Source organism: Rattus norvegicus, chromosome 11 (assembly GCF_036323735.1).
Source record: "Rattus norvegicus strain BN/NHsdMcwi chromosome 11, GRCr8, whole genome shotgun sequence".
Lineage (NCBI taxonomy): Eukaryota > Metazoa > Chordata > Mammalia > Rodentia > Muridae > Rattus > Rattus norvegicus.
Window position 1 is genome coordinate 70,016,088 of NC_086029.1, and position 19,722 is coordinate 70,035,809.

Genomic DNA, 19,722 nt, shown 5'->3' on the forward strand with positions numbered 1-19,722 from the left:
ACTGCTCTAGCAGAGGACCCTAGTTCAGTTCCTAGCACCTATCACAGGCAGTGCATGACTGTAACTCAAACTCCACCACATGATCTTCTGACTTTACTGGGTACTGCACACATACATACATGATTACACGCAAATACATACACATGTGTGTAAATAAAAAGTATTTTTAAAATGTTTAATTCATGTCATGTCTAATACCACAAGACTGTTAGAAATAACAGTGAAAACACAAGTTATAAAAAAAAAAAAGCTGAACTTCATTAAAAGTAAGAGCTTTTGTGCCTCCAATGATACCATAAAGAAAGGGAAATGGGCTGGTGAGATGGCTTAGTGGGCAAAGGCGCTTGCTTCCAAACTCGAGCATGAGTCCTATCCCAGGATCCACATGGCGGAAGAGAAAGGACTCCTGCAAGTTATTCTCAGACCTCCACATGCGTGGACTAAAAAAAATGTAACTAAGACAGACAGACAGACAAACTTCTAGGTATGCTGGTGCATACCTGTCACTGCAACATCAGGGAGGTAGAAGTAGGGGGATCAAGAGTTAGAGGCCAAATGGGTAGGTCTAGCTTGTCCACAACTGAAAAGAGAAAGAGAGGAGAGGGAGAGACAGCTTAGCAGGTGAAAGTGCACAGCACTAAGTTGACCACTTGTGTTCTCTGAGTTTGATCTCCAGGATCAAACAGTGGACTGAGGGACCCGTCTTCCACAAGTTGTCCTTTGACCCAATGGCAGTAGGATATGCCTCCCCAAAGGAAAAAATGTAAATAAATAAATAATAGAGGGAAAGGAAAGGGGAGGGGGAGAAGAGGGAGAATGAGCCTAATGTGGTCACAGGTGCTTGTTAGCCAACATGAGAGGGTGTGAGACAAGAGGAGTGCTACGTCTGAGGCCAGCCTGGCTAGCAAACTAAGGTTGAGTTAAGATAAGCAGTCTCAGCAGAACAAAAACAACAGCTCTAGGGCATCCAATGCCCTTCTCTGGTCTCTATGAATAACATACACACACTCTTACACACGCACACACACACACACCACACACACACTCTCACACACACTCACACATGCACACACACTCTTACACAGGCACACACACTCTCACACACCACACACACACACCACACACACACTCTCACACACACACACATACACACATACACGCTCTCACACAGCACACACACTGTCACACACACAGCACACACACACTCTTACACATACACACACATACACAAACACTCTCACACACCACACACACACACTCTCACACACCACACACACACACTCTTACACACCACACACACACTCTCACACACCACACACACACACACTCTCACATACCACACACACACACTCACACACCACACACATACACACACACACACACACACACATACACACACATAAACACGGTACATATTTAGGCAAAACATTCATACACAGAGAATAAAAATAAATCTTTAGAATAAATTAATAAGCTGGGTGTGGTAGTACACACCTTTAATCCCAGCACTTGGAAGGCAAAGGTAAATGGATCTCTGTGAGTTCGATGTCAGCCTGGTCTACATGGCAAGTTCTAGAACAGCCAGGACTACATAGAGAGACCATGACTCGAAAGAAAGAAAGAAAGAAAGAAAGAAAGAAAGAAAGAAAGAAAGAAAGAAAGAAAGAAAGAAAGAAAGAAAGAAAGAGAGAGAGAGAGAAAGAGAAAGAAAGAAAGAAAGAAAGAGAGAAAGAAGGAAGTTAAGAAAGAAGTTATGATATCTTACTTAAAGACAATATTTTCAGCCTTTAATTCTGGCATGCTATTACTTATGCATAAGTTTTACATTTACTTTAAATGTTTTATGGAATGATTACACAGATAGATATACATTCTATTATCTCTTTAGGATTTTATTAGTATATCTTGACCGTATGAAGTAATAGATTTCATTATGACATTTCGCACATGCACATAATTTACTTTAGTCATATTAATTCCCCAGTACCCTCTCCTGTGCCTTCTTAAACCTCCTTAGTCAAAATGACTACCCTACTAGACAAGAGTGTGACTCATGGAGATCATGCCACAACTAAACTTAAACCTCTGGTTTGGATCAGGTTTTCCGCTCAACACCAACATGAGCTATACTTACTTTGATCACCTTGATCTACTAGTTTTTTCATATGTATATATGCCTAGGAAACAAAGAAATTCATAAACATTCAACTATTCTCTACTGCATCTCTCAACAACAGTCACTGTGGATTCTCCTGGAAGCTTTCTTCTTCATGTATCTACCTTTTCCAAAATGGTGGTCTCTAAGCAACTCTGCATCCTCATTATAGTGACCACAAGCATGTCTCCTTCATTTCAGCACACACTCAAAGCTGTGAGAGCACAGCGGCAGCACTTCAGACACACACACTCTCACTCACCATCCTGCTTTGCCCTCTGTGCTCATTTGCAGCCGTCTAGCATTTTGGGTTAGAAAACTCTTTCCCCGGAATGTGCTCTTACTATGTCCACATGGTTTAACGTCTTCAACCTAGAAATCTCTAGACATAGACTCTTGTATTGCTTAATGGGACACACTCTGGCCCTAAAATGCTTAAATGACTGTCATGGGGCAAACACCATCTCAAGTATTTGTGGAAACTAATGGCTCTACCTTCACTGGGTAATAGCTCTGGCCAAATTCTGTTATGTAGAGCACAGCCTTTATGTCCTGCAGGTACAGAACAATAGAAGAATCCTTGTCTGTATGGGTTCCAGCAGCTGCTGTCCACATCCCAGAGGGAATAAACGGACCTGGAGATGTGTCGGTTGTTTTCTTCTTCATGTAACTGCTGTCTGTTGGCTCCTTTCTGTCAATCCCATCACCATCCTGTTTGGTGCTAATGTCAGGGTTGAGCTGCTATGTCACTTGTTAAAGGAATGTGAAATAATGAACTCCTGCCCTCAGACTAAACTGCCTTTCATGGTAAATCTCAGCTAACCTGTATTTGGGAAGGGGGAGGGGGATAAGCCAAAAGCATAATTTCCTCAATACAATTTTGAATTTTATTTTTAAACCACACAAGCAAGCCCTGAGCATGAAACATCAACAACAACAATAACAACAACAACAACAACAACATCAACAACAACAACGACGAAACCACCCTACTTTAAAAGCATAAAGAAATATATGGAGTTAAAGAGAAAATTTGTTACACTCTTCACGGATAACCACGGTAAATAGTATGACATACTATAGCCTGTCCTCATCACTGTGAACTACAGATACTCTTCTTCAGGTCTGGATGCAATTCCCTTGATGTGGTACTAGTCAGTTCCTCGCACTTTCTCCCACTCCACCTCTGGTCTCATAGTACAGGTCCGTTCTGCTGACACAGCCTTGTCCATGCCAGGAAAGCTTGCAGACCAAGCCCCAGGTCAGCTCCCTCTTGACCAGCTCACACATTCTCTCCCCTTCGCTGCAGTAACCCCAAGAATTTTACCCTACAGGTATACTCATATATGTACAAAACCACATTTCTTCAAGGATATTTACTACAGTGTCATTTGAATTGTTTTGAGAAGAAAAAACATGAAAGACTCATCAAAAGGACATTAATTAAATGCCATAGTATTATGTTGAACCATCTGAAACTTTTTTCTAGCGTGCTGGTAATCAAACCCAGGGCCTTCCACATGCGAGGTAAGGGATCTACCACTGAACTACATCACTAAGCCCTGTTTCTGCTTTTTCACTGTAGCTTCAGATAGTTCATCCTAGTATTTCCACCGTATGACACAGAGACTCTATGCAATAGAGCCCATTATAAAATCTCCTCCTGGAACTGTCAGCTAAAATAAACTGTCTTCTTTAAGTTGCTTTTGGCCATGATATCATATCATATAAACAAAAAAGTAACTAATACACGCCTTTAAAATGTTTATCAATCAAACTGCAATAAAATGTATTTTAGATTGTGTTTAGTGACTAGTAAGACTGAAAATACATTTCCTGGGGCCAACAAGATCTCTCAGTAGGTTAAAGCGTTTCCCAACAAACCTCATACCTGAGTTCAATGCCTGGGTATGGTAGGAAAAAATTAATCCCCAAAAGTTGTCCTTTGACTCAGATGTGTGTGCATGCAGGGTCGTGGGGTCGCAGGGTCGTGGAGGCATGGGGTGTGCATGCATGCGCATACATATACACACAGAGAGACAAAATAATTTAAAAAATATATTCAAATGGTTTTTTTTTAAGATTTATTTTATTCATATGAGTACACTATAGTTGTCTTCAAATACACTAACTAGAAGAGGGCATCAAATCCCATTACAGATGGTGTGAGCCACCATGTGGATGCTGGGAATTGATCTCAGGCCTCAAGAAGAGCAGTCAGTGCTCTTAACCACTGAGCCATCTCTCCAGCCCTACATTCAAATGTTATGAATCATTTATATTTATAGGGCTGGGTGTGATGGCATAAGCCTTTAATTGACGTATGCTGGAGGCAGAAGCAGGAAAATCTCTGTGAGTTCAAGGCCAGCCAGAGCTATACAACAGAGCAATGCTGTTTCAATAAACAAACAACAAATGAAGAAAAACAAATAAAACATTTATATTTCTTCTGTAATTTTTCTTTATGACTTCAGTGTTTTCTTTCTTTTAAAAGATTTACTTATGCTGGGTTGTGTGCAAGTCTTTAATCCCAGCACTACAGAGACATGGGCAGGTCTATCTCTGTAATTTAAGGTCAGCCTATCCCACAGAGTTCCAAGACAGTCAGGGCTACAAGGAAAAACCCTGTCTTGAAAAAACAAAAACGTCTTACTATTTTTATTTTATTTTATTTTATTTTATTTTATTTTATTTTATTTTATTTTATTTATATGAGTGTTTTACCTTCGTGCACCACACATATGCAGTGCCTGTAGAGGCCAGAAGAGAGTACCAGATTTCTGAAACCGGTTACAGATGATTGTGAGCAGTCATGGATATGCTGGGAACTGACCAAATCTTTTACAAGAGCAACTAGTGCCCTAACCATCTGGTAATCTCTCTGCACTCCCTACAACAGGAGCTAAAATAAAACACTTTCTGTGTGAAAACACTTTACATACTTCATTTTTGGTTCCTTTTTGTTACTTTTGTTAACCTTTTGAACTATGAGGGGGAAATATGTCTTTTGGAATTTGTCATTTCTTGTAGCCACCGTAAATATTTTTGTTACATATGCAATGAGTATCTATTATTAGCCCCCTAGGAACGAAGTCACAGTAAATGCTTTAGATATAAAACGTCTGTAGTCTGCCTGGCATGTGTATACGTGTATTTCATTTCTCACCTTCCAGCATAGCTTTCTGTCTAACCAAGCTAGAGATGTGTTTCTCTACAATGGAAACAAGAATCTACCAGTCACACTTACTGTACCTGCTGTTCCCTCACAGACCGTTCCCTCTCCCATCCCACCCCATTTTAATGGTATGTATCTAATAAAGTTTTCCTCTTTATTTTTCTCCACATAGCTTTCTTTTTTATTACAAAAAAAAAAAGTCCTTAATGCTAGGTGTGGTAGCACACACCTTTAATCCCAGCACTCAGGAGACAGAGGCAGGGAGAGCAGAGTGCCCAGGGCTCTATTGCACAGAAAAACCCTGTCTCTAAATAAATAAATAATAAAAGCCAACCCAATAAAAAGTCCTTAATAATGAAAAGACATATCAATTTGAGACCCACTAGCTCTTTCTTTTCCTCTCTATTTCATAAAATCCTCCAATTCTCACTTGGGCATGTATATAGCCTGGTATTTGAGTTCTTTGTAGTAGGCTTGGGAGACACAGATAGAGCAATAGGGTCTCAGAACTAGAAGTGCTGTATCAATACATAACTGTCTTGTGATGTTGGAGACTAATGCCAAAGGTAAGAATCATATTTAATACAGATGAAAACTGTTTTTCAGAGTATTTTCAATCAGTGGGTGGTCAAATGTGCAGATGCAGAATACACAGACATGGAGACCAATTCTGAAATCTAAACACATTTTCCTCCTATTAAAAACTATCACCCAGGGGCTGGAGAGATGGCTCAGCGGTTAAGAACACTGACTGCTCTTCCAGAAGTTCTCAGTTCAATTCTCAGCAACCCCATGGTGGCTCACAACCATCTGTACTGGGATCCGATGCCCTCTTTGGATGTGTCCAAAGAGAGTGACAGTGTACTCACAGACACAAAGTAAATAACTCTTTAAAATAAGCCCATCAGCCACTCATAGTAGTGTACCCCTTAAATCTCAGAACGCAGTAAGCTGAGACAGAAGGACTGTGAGCCAAAGTATAGCCTGAGTTACAAAAAACTTCCAAGGTAACCCATAACAGACAACAGGAACCTGTCTCAAGAGGCTGGAGGCTGGCTTGGGAGTAAGCGAACTGCTGCTCTTCCAGAGGACTTTTAATCCCCAGCACCCATATGGTGGCTCACACACAACCTTAAAACTCTAGTTCCAGAGGATCTGAAACTCTCTTCTGGGCTCTCTGGGCACTAGGACACATACATACATGATTGATATATATATGTCACACACACAAACAAAACACCCATGCACACAAAATAAATAAAATCTTAATAAAAAAAAAAACTTGTCTCAAAAACAAATTGGTATAAAGAAGACTTATCCATTAAGGGCATGCACTACTCTTGCAGTACAATTTGGTTCCCAGAACCATAGAACTGCAGCTCCAGATCTGACACCTCAGGCCTTTGTAGGCACCGGAACTCACACGCATATACCCACACAAGAAACACACATATAAATCACATAATTAAAATGAGTCTTAAATAAGTAAACATATATGCAATCAAAACCTACCAAACAAACAAACTGTATCTGTGATCTCCTCCCCTCCCATAATTAAGGTTTTAACACTCTGTACTGCCCTTCAGGTAACTGTCCAATGACTTCGGCTAGAGGCTCACTAAAATTATCTGGCATTGTAGCAGTAAATGTGACATCTCTCCTAGGTCTGTAGTCCATGCCTTAACATCACATAATTTTTCTTTGTCGTATGAATGGGATTTTGGAAGAATCCCCTGCCCTGGTGAGTTAATGTTTAAGCCAGCTGCTGTGTGTACTACCGCTAAAGTTTATTTCAGAAATTGTGTTTTAAAGTCCTAAAAATTTTCTTGTTCTTATAGCAATCCATTGTTAATTTATAGCAATAGCAGTTTCTCAAATATTTGAGGGTATTTTGGGACAAAAAAAACCCCACATATTTTTATGTTATACTCAACTTAATTTCTCTAAGATTAATTTATCTCTTTGGCTAGGTCTTTCTTATCTATACGGTTGCTGCTCCTTAAATATACAATAATTCTTGGTTAAGCAAACCAGTGTCTGGTGCTTCCCAGCACAGCTGTTGTCAATGGCAGCTGTGCTGTAAAAAGCATACTTCCCCTGGATACGGTGGAATAGACCTGTAATCTCTAGACTTGGGAGACGGAGCCAAGAAAACAATTTCCAAGCCGCCTGGAGCACATAGTGAAACCGTATCTTTAAAAGCTCCCTAGCCAGTGCACCTTGGCTAAGAACCACTTTTTCAAAGATTTTGTATTGTGTATGTATGCTTGTGTATACAGGTGCCACAAGTGTGAAAGGGCCCGCAGAGCTAGGAGACGGGGTTGAATCCCCTGGATCTGCAGTTACAGGCAGCTATGAGCTCTCTGGTGTGGGTGATGGGAACCAGACGCAGGTCCTCTGGAAGAACAGCAAGCACTCTTACCCACTAAGCCGTCTCTCTAACCCCACGAACCAGTTTTAATATATGTGAAAATCACTCCTCCTTGCCATGGATGTGCTTGCTGAATACAGACATTTGAGCTATTAAAAGTATCTGTGAGCAGAAGTCAGTAGCCGGGTGTGCCTCTGCAGGAAAGAGGCCTAGAGTCACAGTGGAATTATAATTCCCTACATGAGAATGATGGGCTGCAGAGCCCAAGCTGGAAAATGCCTCTAATTTATGCAGGTTTGCTACAGTAGGTGCTCCATTTCTGTTGTGATAAAACACCCTGACAATAGGAAACAAAGCTTTAATGGGCTTCCAGTTCTTACCGTCTACCACTGAGGGTAACAAGGCAGAAACTTGAAGCAGGTCACATCATCTCTATGACCAAACAACTATAGCCTTGCTTGGATGCTTGCTCTCTTAGCTAGCTTCCCCTCTGACTATTCAGGACCCTCTGCCTGGAGGATGATGTAGCCCACAATGGCCTCAATCTCTCTTTGTCAATTAAGAAGGAGATAGTCTTCCACAGACAGGCCCACAGTACAGCATGATCTAAATAATTTATATATTGGGTCTCTTCCTGGGAATTCTAGTTTGTGTCAAGTTGACAAAACCAACCAGCATAGTATCCTACCAGGGACCAGGACTGCTGTTTTCATGTCTGGTAACCCATGGTACCTAGGTACTTTCTTACCACTCTGAATTCACTCTGAATTTTAATCCGGGTTTTTCCAGAACTGATTGAGAAAACTTAGCATGAAGCAAGCATGAATGAGATTTACAAATCTCTCTGCAGGATTCGGCATTAATTTGAATCCACAGCTGTCATAATGTTCAGAAATTCCAAACGTTTCCTTCCTTCCTTCCTTCCTTCCTTCCTTCCTTCCTTCCTTCCTTCCTTCCTTCCTTCCCTCCCTCCCTCCCTCCCTCCCTCCCTCCTTCCTTCTTTCCTTCCTTCCTTCCTTCCTTCCTTCCTCCCTTCCTTCCAGATTTATTTTTATTTATATAAGCACACTGCAGCCGTCTTCAGACACACCGGAAGAGCGCACCAGATCTCATTACAGATGGTTGTGAGCCACCATGGTGTTGCTGGGACTTGAACTCAGGACCTCTGGAAGAGCAGTCAGTGCTCTTAACCGCTGAGCCATCTCTCCAGCCCCTTCGAACATTTTCAGTCTCGAAAAATCACCTTCCCAGGCTCTTCCCAGGTTTGAGCTCTAAGTTGTATCCCTATTGCCTCATTTTCTGTTTGTTATCTAACTACCACTTTTTTCATTATACAAATAAAATATATAATAAACTATTAATACCATCTTCATTGATTTTCCCCTCAAAATTCCAAAAACACTTAAAATAATGCTGTATTTTTGCTCTCTATGTCCTGCTTAAACAGTGACTGCCAGGCCAGTCCATGCCAGAGGAATTAATTTTTTTTCTCAGAGAAAAAGATTATCTGTCTTAGTTATAATTTTATTGCTATGAAGAGACACCATGACCAAAGCAAGTCTTATAAATAAGGCAAATCTTTAATTGGGGCTGGCTTACAGTTTCAGAGGTTTGGTCCATTATCAGCATGGTGGGAAACATGGTAGCAATCAGGCAGACATGGTGCTGGAGGAGCCAAGAATTCAACATCGAGATCCAAAAGGCAGCAAGGAGGAGACTGGGATTCCGTGCTGGGTGGAGCTTAAGAACTTGATGCTTCCTCCAACAAAGTCACACTTACCCAAACAAGGCTACACCCCCTAATAGTGCCACTCACATGGGCCAAGCTTTCACACATGAGTACAGGGGGAAAACCTATTCGACCACCACACTAGCTAAATACCTTTTCTATAATTCTGTAAGAAATGTATTCAACCATTAGTTTATATCAATATTGACTCGCAGGTACCTTATTTGCTGAGTCACAATTCGATGCTAAATTATTTTATTGTATGGCTCAAACTGTTCAAGCCTTAGCTATCCCACTCTACACACAGAGACTCACAGACATACACAGGGTTGGGAGGAGAGAGACACACATAGACACACAAACACACATAAATACACACATGCACAACTTCCATTTGGACACTATAAGATGCTTGAGGTGCATCTTGATTTCTCTGCTCCTGCTGTAAGGAAAGTTTATTTTTTTAAATAAAGAATGCAATTTAGAAAGCATAATCTTGGTGCCAGGTGTGCTCATTTCTACTGATGATATTTTCTAGAATTCTATAAGAAATGTAGTCAATTATTAATTTATATCAATATGGGCTTCTGGAACCTGTCAGCTCACCAGCCCATGTAGACACACATACCAACATTTACTTCTATTAATATTTATAATAATTTCAATTAATAATATATCATTATTTATATTACAATAACTTATACATTATAATATAATAAATGATTAATGTATCAATATTTATGTTGAGACAAACAAGATTCTACCTATATTGTTAATTCTTACCTAGCGTTACAGGGCTCAGTGCAATCTTCCTTCCTTGCTCATTCACAACGCCTTTCTCTGATGAGAACCTGGCTCCCAATATCTACTTATTTCAGATCTGTTCAATACACTGTGAAGTAACTCTAGAGCAGCTAATTTACACCACTCACGTGGTTTTTTTTTTTTTGTTGTTGTTGTTGTTGTTTTTGTTCCTTTTTTTTTTTTTTTTTAGAGCTGGGGACCGAACCCAGGGCCTTGCGCTCGATAGGCAAGCGCTCTACCACTGAGCTAAATCCCCAACCCCTTGTGGTTTTATTAGGGATCAACTGTTACCATACACGTCCAAGGCACTTTAGAATAGGAACAACTTCTTTGCATCTTCAGAGCCCCAAATGACAGGCAGTATATTACTCAACTATTTGTTGAACATAGCTAAATCTATACAAATAACAAATTATATTGTGATCATTAATAAGCATTCTTTGTGATAGACCCGACTCCAACTTATTCAAGCACAACTCAATCTCATGCAGACCTATTCAACTGCCTTGATGCAGCTTCCGTCCAGTGAAGTTCTGCTGGTGTTAGTGAGTGCCTGTGAGTGCAAGAGGAGGGAGCCCAGTGAGGAAGTCATGTTCACCAACCTACATCTGTCATCACTACTTGAGCAATGACGCTAAGGCTGGAAGAATCATCAAAATCATCAAGATCCACATCCAGAGATCAGCTACGGAGTTCCAGTACAGCGGATGGATGTGACAGGCTAGACTAGTGGGTGTTCAAAAGTACTTACTGGATGAAGGCTGGCTCAAGAGTGAAGGCTTGCTGCCAAGCCTGATGACCTGAGTTCAATCCCCAGAATCCACATGAAAGAAGGAAAGCATTGATTTCTGTAAGCTGTCCTGACTTCCCATATGTGCACCATGGTTTGCACATGTACACATACACTAACTAACATACTTGCCTGTAACTCTAGCTTCGGCAAATTTAACACCCTCTTCTGGCCTCCACAGGTAATACCTTCAAGTACACAATTATACACATAACTAAAAAAATGGTTGGGGAGATAGCTCAGCCAATAAAGTCAATGAGGACCTGAGTTCAGTTTCTAGCACCCCACCACCACCACACACACATATAACATAGCACATGTGACTTGAACCCTGGAGAGAGAGCAGCAAGAAGCTTCAGGTTTGGAGAGAGACCCTGTCTCAAAAACAAACAAACAACACTGGAGCACAACCAAGGGATGTCATTCTTGACCTTTTGGATGCACACACATATGTATGTTCATGTGTGTGCATACAAACACACACAGGAAAAAGAGGAAAAAGGTTCTGAGCCACAAGGGTTGTATACACTAATACAACTGCAACCATGTATCCTCAATGTATCTTTGACCCACATCAGTGAGTGATCCTAACAGTGATGTGAAAACAGCCTCTGATGTCAGAGAAAGTACTCATCAGACTCTCAGCATCCTCAGGCTTGAAGTCAGAGTATAGCAGCCCCCGAGAAGACTTTAGTGATCACAGTGTTTACAGCAAAGCACCCATTTCACAGCAGGAGCTCAGTAAGTTAGCTACCTTTCTCCTCCTCCCACGGGCAAGAGAAGCAGTGAGCTGGTGCCCTGGACAGTCTCCATGCCCATATATCCTTTACCCCTCTGGAACTTCCCAGAGCTAACTCTCCCCATTATCAGCTCTTCCCTCAACAGCAATTTATTGCTTCCTCCACATTTGACCTTTTGCTTCCAAAATATAAAGGGATTCTTCACAGTAACAAGAAATCTGCTTTTTCTGTGTACCTTTTCACTTCACCACTCCTTCACTGGCTAATCCTTCCTGGCCCAAACCAGTGAAAAGCCTTCCTTGGGGGTCAGGGACTAATTTTATCAAATCAAAGATGGTCCTGAAATTCCACCCCTTGTGTTGATCTTATTCTTTTCTTACTTTTTCTCCCCAATTAGGAATTCTTGCTTCTTTCTCACTTGAGGTCCCGTTTTTATTACTCATTTTCCTTTTATGTTTTTTTTTCTGGTTATCTCTCTCTCTCTCTCTCTTTCACACACACACACACACACACACACACACACACACACACACACAGCTTCCTTTTAATTTTCATGTTGCTTTACATCTGGGGATAGGCAAAGTTCTCATTAGAACATTCAGAACAAATAAAAGTTTATTTGGAACATGCTAAACTACCTCACCTTGTAAAAGATCTACTTCATCCCAAGTCTCCACTTTATCAATTAATCTGGCTCTAATCTCAAAACAAATAAACTCAGATCTCCTTACCAAATGCTATTATTTTTATCCCATTATGTTTCCCTGTTCATTACCATGTTAGCTTGGGCCCTTTTTACATGTTTGGCTCTGGACGGTTTTGCTCTCAATCCTCTTCCTGTTCTTTATGTGTTTTATACCCATCCCAACATTCCACTGATCTTTTCCTCTAATTCACCAAATCCTGTTATGTTCCTCCCGCTTTGGAGCTTACAGCAGCATTAGCCCTCTGTATACAGAGTTCCATACCCATGAATTCAGCATTTTTTTTTTTTTTTTTTTTTTTTGGTTTTGGTTTTTGGTTTTCTTGAGACAGAATTTCTTTGTGTAGCCCTGGTTGTCCTGGAACTTGCTTTATAGACCAGGCTGTCCTTGAACAGAGTCCTTGTTACAGAGTCCTGCCTGTCTCTGCCTCCCTAGTGATGGGGTTAAAGGCATGTCACTACACTGCAAATTCAACCACAAATATTGGGAGAAATGTTTAGCTATACTGACTACAGATGCTTTCCCTTGTTAGCCATACTGCGTATCTATAGCTGCTTTCCCCTTGTGACTGTTTTCTGAAGTACAACACAGTATGGGCCTCTGTGGTAATGTGCATAATTTCAGCACTTGAGACACTGAGTAGTCTAAGCTATACAGTATGGACCTGTTTACAAAATAGAACCTCAAAAGAAATACAGCATTAATAGACATATTCAATGCACTGCATAATGATATTTACTTACTCACAGCCCACGACTCCAATAGTGCTCCCTTAACACCATAACAGAGTTGAAGATTCCTATTATCTCATATTTTACTGTATCCTTTTCTATGCCTGTATATGTTTATACATATGTGTATACCTATAGCCAATGCCATATTATAACTGTCTATACAATAGCAGTAACATAGCAGATAAGTTTGTAGTCTGGAAGAACAGACTGTGGCATAAGACTTATATACATCTAGGCCTACAAGCATTCACTATATGGTAATGAAATTATGCTTTCACACTTCTCAGGCTGTATCTCATCTTTATAACATATAACTGAATTCATACAGCATTTAAACTGTATGATGTATTACAAGTAACCCATAAGCAATTTAAAGTATATAAGAGAATGTGTATAGGTTACGTAAATAATGCAAGCATTATGCCATTGTGCATTATGACATTTTGAAGAGTTAATTTTTTAAAAGTATGTGTATGTGTGGCATAGGGTATGTATACCTGACTGCAGTTGCTTCAGAAGGAATGAGGTAACAGATTTCCTAGAAGATTAGAGTTCCAAGTGGTTGTGATCCATTGCACATGGGTGCTAAGACCCAAACTTGGGTCCTCTGCAAGAACAGTGTATACTCTTAATCATGGAGTCATCTATCCAGCCCCCTGAAAGATACTTTTATATTTTAAAGTTTTTATACCTGTGGAGGGAATCTTAGAAAATAAAATCTACATACATACCAAAGGACAGTGTACCCTTGCCCAACAACTATTACATCATGTCTAAACTCTGAGACTTGGCTTTCAGTCTCACCCACCCACATCTACCTGGCACAACACACAAGAGCATGGGTAACTAGCTGGTTTGCTCTCCCTCCTATCCAACTCAGACACCCAAGCTTCTCCTGTTCTCTCAGTATAATCACTTCTCTTAAGTTCTTGCGTTCCCACTGCAATGACCTTTTACCTTTCTCTGCTTGTCCAACTCCTACCTACCCTTCAAAGTCCAAGGCAAGTCTCCAAGCTTCCCTTACAAGCTTCCTAGCATTTCTGGCTAACACAAACTCTCTTCCTATACTCTGGGCCCCACCACTCCCACTACTTGGTAACTTGTTATATCACACTCTTTCTTTCCTTGATAATTTACTCTCCCCTACCCTACTGGTGTTTTTCCATTAAAATACATCCTTATTCATCTTTCTCCATTTGAAAGACTTTAGTGATTTCTTTTCTGGGTCTATTAACTTCTCTTTCTTTGACCATAAGGCTTCCTTCTTGAAGAACTAATTTATATTTACTATTCCCTCTTCCTTATTTTCCAGTCACTCTTCAGACAGCTAATGCTGACTTTCATTCCAAAAACTGCTTACACCAAGCTCACCAAAGGCTTCCCCACTGCCAAATACAGGCCATCTGTAGAAAAGACCTGCAGCTCTGGCAGTGTGGCAGCATGAGTTTCCTTTGAAGAGCTCCTCCACCCCACTCTTAAATTCAAACAGGACTTCAAACGTGGGCTGACCTCAGAGGTGTGGCACAGAGCTAACAGCTAAGACGCCCAGCACAAGAAGGAAAGCTGTCTGGGGCTTTCCTCACCTTCTTCAGGCTTTACTGTGAACACTCTTAGTTCAGTGGTCTTGCCCAGTATACATCCATGACTCTCCATTTTCTGCTTACACTATCCCAAGTCAAATTCTGTTGCTAATAACTAATGAGAATCTGTTCCTGCATGTGGTGCAGAAATCGTAGAACTGGTACCTGTCTTGGGATGCCATCTTTTGTTTTTCTTCTCTATGGCTTCTGCTGTTTAAGAAATTACAGCAGCCAATGTGAGAATTCCTTCACCAGAGATCCCAGGATGGCTTCAGTAATTGGGAGGTAAAGATATCAGGGGTTCCTCAACCAGCCACATAATAGGCAAATGAAAATAAGGGGTCTTTCCTAGTTTTTCGTCCTCCTCTTCCTCCTCTTCTTCCTCCTCATCGCATAGGTTAATCTGGCAGCCAGTGAATGGTGTAGGGAGTCCCTTAATTACCTGCTGTGGGTGCTCCCCAGTCTTCCCCACGTTTTCTTACGAGCCGAGCTCACTATTTACTCTTTCTATATTCTCTTTAGCACCTATGGTGTTGGGCAAACGTAAGACTCAATAAATACTTGATGAACTGAATTAAAAACACAGTATTAGCACATTAATAGGGGCAACTTATCAAGCCCTACTGATCTAATTAAAAGATCTGGCCTTCTGAAGTAGCACAATTGTACCCACATGGAAAATTTAATGAGAAAAAGAAAAATTATCCAATTGAACAGTTAACAGTTTTCCTATTAGTAAGAGTTTCACAAATATTTTCTGGATAACAAGCTCAGAGAAGAAATGCCTAAGATGCACATGTACATATGGAAGATTACACATTTAAGGGATCTAACTCCGTAACTAAAGTTAAGATAATATGTAGAAGCAAAGCCAATTAATGTCAAATCAACTTTTGTTAAAGATATGTTCAATACCCTTGATATAATAAAGTACGGTGGTCACGTTTAACACGTTTTTCAGTGTACGTTAGTGACAAATTCAGTTTTAGAGGACGCAGTTCCTATGGTTGGAGTGTTCTAGCTCTGAAACACTGCAACACTATCTAGAAATACAATGAAGATCATGCCCTTGAACACAGAGGTCCTGAAGGCTAGCAGTCAGATAAACACACATACCTGTGGCTTTGTGATAAGTGCAAACATATAAGTCTAGGGACTACAAAAAAGAAAATAGTTACCCTGCTGAAAAAAAAAAAAACCAGGTAAACATATGAAAAAAGTTTGAAAGCAAGGCATGGTGGACAACTGTAAGTCCAGCACTTGGAAAAAGACACAAGTGGATCTCAAGAACTTGAGACTAGCCTGGTCTACATATGGAGTTCCGAGATATACTATCTCACACAACAATATCAACAACAACACTTTCACAAAGTAACTCAATACTAGTTCAGGGATGAGGAAAGTTCATGGTTGTAATGAGCTCAAGAGAATTCTAAACTACAAGGACAAAACACTCTTTGCCACTGACTTGAAAAAGAAAAAAAAAAGTGTATGTGTTGAATTAACTCACACTATCAATACAAAGACCCTTTTAAACAGCATGTAGTTTGAAACTTCGAAGAGAGCTTATCACAAAAACATGTCAAGGTGTAGGAGCCACTTTTCCTGGATTAGCTACCACACCTCATAAGACACCCCCCCTTTAAAGCCATGGTGGCCATTACAAAAACAAACAACAAACAAACAAAACACTATCACAATGGGACGCAACAGTTTGTGGGGAGCCTGGTACATCTACATCACAGTTCTCCCTTGTGTTTCTAGAAACATCATGGAAGAGGGGGAGGAAAGATTGAAAGTGCCAGAATACCAGTAAGTCAGCTGTGAAAGGGTCTCTCTTAGAAATGGCTCCAAACCAAGATAAGAATGGTGGCAATCTCAATGGACATGCTAATGTGGAAGGAAGAAAATGTGCCCAGTTCCTGTCCCTATACAAAAAACTTACAGTAATTCATGACTGTTGGGGGGGGGGGGGAGTCGGCCTCACCCAAGAATGAACCCTCCCCACTTACAGGTTGTCCAATTGGGAATGGTCAAACTTGAAACTAGATTAAAAACTACTAACAAAAATAGCCTCCGATTCTAGGCGGTGAGGCACCTTTAATCTCAGCACTTGGGAAGCAGAGGCAGATCCTGGATCTTTGAGATCAAGGCCAGCCTGGTCTACACATCGAGCTCCAGGACAGCCAAGGATATACAGAGAAACTCTGTCTCGAAAAACAAAACAACCCAAAGTTTGTTGTTGGCTTGGTAAGATGGCCCAGGAAGTACTTGCTGCCCTGCCTGACAAGTTGGGTCCAATCCTACAGCAAAAATTTGTCTCTCAAGTTGTCCTCTAACTCCCATATATACACTGCAAATGCAACCCCCAACTCTCTCTCAATAACAAACGTAATTGAAAAATCTAAAACTATTGGTGTGAGGTATGAGGGCACACATCTGCCATCCCAGCACTTGGGAGATAAAAGCCTGAGGATTGCTACATATTTGAGGTCAGTGCAGGAGCAGAAACCCTATATTAAAAACACACACATACACACATGCACACATGCTCAAGGTATATGTCCATTTACATACCAAAGATATCTTATTTAAGGAGTCTGTTACTACTATTACTTGATACGGAGGGGAATTACAAGGAGTGGATAACCATCTCTTGAGAACCACCCAGGTTAGCAACAGCAGGGATCTGAATTGCATTATCTGAGTGAGGGGGTTCAAAGGTTCACATGGAAGGTTGTGGGGCAAAAGTTGAATATGCAACTTAAGGCTTGCCTAGGGAAACCCTGGAATACAAGCAGAACAGTCTGGACATTGTACCAAGCTTAAGGTAATTTTCAGCCCTGTGTGCTGAGCAGAATAACCTGGAGAGTTTTACGAGATATACCAAGAGCCTACCTCCCTCCAGATCACAGGTAATATCTGGGAAGTGAAACAGGGTGAGTATAACAAACAGCCCAGTTAGGAACCACTGAGCTTGACCACCGGAAGGAACGACGTGAGATAGCGTTAAGACCTGGGTTTACTGAAATGGTTCCCAGCATGCTATCTGTGGAAGCTTCTAGCTGGTGTTAAACACACACTCACTCTCTCTCTCTCTCTCTCTCTCTCTCTCTCTCTCTCTCTCTCTCTCTGTGTGTATGTATGTATGTATGTATGTATGTGATGTAAAACTAGGTCACTGTAAAATCTTTTTAAAACTTCTGTGATGTTCTATAGACAACTAAGCTAGAAAATAACTATTCTAAGTGGCCCTTACTACACTGAATGGAAATGCTTTTGTATCAAAAATGTTCTACGTTTCACCAATGCACAGACGCCACAAATCTACTAATGTTAATCTATACAAAAGTCATACTGTTTAGACTAAGTGCCCAATCTTTTGACGTTGTGACACAATCTTATCGTTTACAAGGTTCACTCTCTAGCGCCACACAATGAAATTAAGGAAAAAAACCCTCAAGGTATGGAATAAGTTTTCAGTTTTGGGTTGTACCACTTTTTTTTTTTTTTTTTTTTTTTTTGCGATTGCTAGGCAAGCACTCTACCACTGAGCTAAATCCCCAATCCCCTTTGGGTTGGACCACTTTTATGGTCATTCTGGGTCACAAGTAGCTGGGGGGGCCTTAGGCATGCTTCTTGTTACAGCTTTCGTTTACAACTCTTGGCTTCAGAAAGTGGAATGATTACAATGAAACTTCCTTAGTTTGCAACAAATACTTTGTGTACTTCCCAAACAAGTGGAAACATAGTATCTGTACAGCAAATCAAGCTTTCTGGGGGAAAGGCAAAGATCATCAAGGAAACTGTTGGACCAGCAAAAAGCAAGTCTGACTGGTCATGGGGAAAAGCTACTAAAGGGTCCACTTACTCGTCAAAGTTTCCTTTAGAGCTCTGTCACAGTTACGTATAACGTGGGCCAGAACTATCATGTATGTTATTTCACTCTTCAGTGGTAAATTGTTATTTGAACATTAGTTGAATATGGCAGTTTGTTTTGGTCTCTTATCTATAGGTGAGGTCAATAAAAGCAAAAAAAAAAAAAAAAAAAAAAAAAAACTCTATCCCCAAAATGCCCAACCTTAACAAAAGTCCAGAAACCTCACGCTTGTTCAGGAAATTTGAAATCCGGTGAGAGTGCCATTCGCTTGGATCAGTACTATTCAGAAGCAAAAAGATGGGCTTCTTAAAAGAAAACGCCTGCCTAACTCTCCGACACAGGGGTGAAAGTTACAAAAGCAAGCAGCACGAGTTTGACGAGTAGGTCAGAAGGAAAGTCAGAAGACACGTAAATTGATGGGAGAGATGGCAAAAGGTGAAGAAGGCTAGCAAAGGCCACCCGGCAGGGACCTGGCTGCCCAGCTCTTTATGCACCCAGGACAGCATGGGGCCTCTGTCCGCCGGCGCGCACCGGGAGCAGGGAGAGCTCCCCCAGGCCTGGCACCGAGGATGCGAGCATGCCGGGGTGAAGAGACCGATCGTCCCGAGCCAGGTGGGAGCTCTGGGGACCCCAGGAACCAGGGAAACTCAGCCTACCCCTCACCTCCTGCTGCTAGGAGGGGGTGGGTGGAGCTGAGCCCGGGGCCGCCCCCCGGAGCCGCCCCCGCAGCCGCGGTCCCGGCTGTCAGCGCCCCCTCCCGCGGCCACTCACCCGCCGGTGACGCGCTCCGGGCCACGGCGGCGGCGACCCCCGCCTGGGTCATGGTCCCAGGAGCGGAAGGCAGCGGTGTCTAGCCGTCTAGGCGAGCCTCTGGGTCCGCAGCCGCCGCCTGCTTCTGCGGGGCTGGGGGAGCGCGGGCCCGGGCCCTCCTCTCCCCCCGCCCCCGCCGCCTCTCCTCGCGGCCACCGCCGCCGCAGCGAGCCCGAGCCCTCGAGGCCGGAGACCCGGCGGCAGCACGGCCTCAACTTTCCCAGCCCCCCTCCCCCCGCCCCTCCCGCCC

The 19,722-nt window shown here is 41.8% G+C and overlaps 1 protein-coding gene across 4 annotated transcripts in view; it reads right to left on the reverse strand.

Moving 5' to 3' along the window:
- The window catches only part of Usf3 (upstream transcription factor family member 3), a 59,152-nt gene extending 39,430 nt beyond the window's left edge, over positions 1-19,722 (reverse strand). For all 4 annotated transcript variants that reach the window (XM_006248357.4, XM_006248356.4, XM_039088895.2 and 1 more), the window contains exon 1: positions 19,434-19,722. The gene's annotated coding sequence lies outside the window, so the exon portion shown is untranslated. The remainder of the gene's footprint in view (positions 1-19,433) is intronic.